The following is a 627-nucleotide window of genomic DNA, read 5'->3' on the forward strand; positions in this document are numbered from 1 at the left end:
AATCAGAGGACTGTTTTCTTTAGAATACAAATAGAATGTTTGTTCTCAGTATATTTAATTTTTGGGAGGGATACCAGGGATTGAACCCAGGGTCCATCGGACCCTGAGCCCTGTCCCTAGCCCTTTTTGTATTTTATTTAGAGGCAGGGTCTCCCTTAGTTTCTCAGGGCCTCGTGTTGCGGAGGATGGCTTTGAACTCATGATCCTCCTGCCTCAGCCTCAGAAGCCACTGGAATTACAGGGGTGTCCCACCATCTTGCTTGGACGGTATATTTAAATTTGATAACTCAGAAGTAATTCATTACTTTTTAACCCTAAGAAATAATTTCTCATTATTTTCTGAATTAAAACACTTTGCTTGACTTGCACTCCTATGTTACCAAGGATTTATGTTATCTAAGGATTTTAAACATAAACCTTATTTAGGCAGGTCATCAGGAAAGTGATAAGTCTTGGTTTCAGATTTTAAAAACATACTCATCTTTTCTTCTCTCATCTTCAGAACCCAAACAGAATGGTTCTGTGACTTCTATAGCTCAAAAATTGTGAAATATTATCTCAGATTCTTTAGAAGGAAATAGCACTGTTTGTTCAAAACCCCATCTCAGCTGGGTGTGGTGGTGCAGG

Source organism: Spermophilus citellus (assembly GCF_964194105.1).
Source record: "Spermophilus citellus genome assembly, contig: SCAFFOLD_187, whole genome shotgun sequence".
NCBI classification, from domain to species: domain Eukaryota; kingdom Metazoa; phylum Chordata; class Mammalia; order Rodentia; family Sciuridae; genus Spermophilus; species Spermophilus citellus.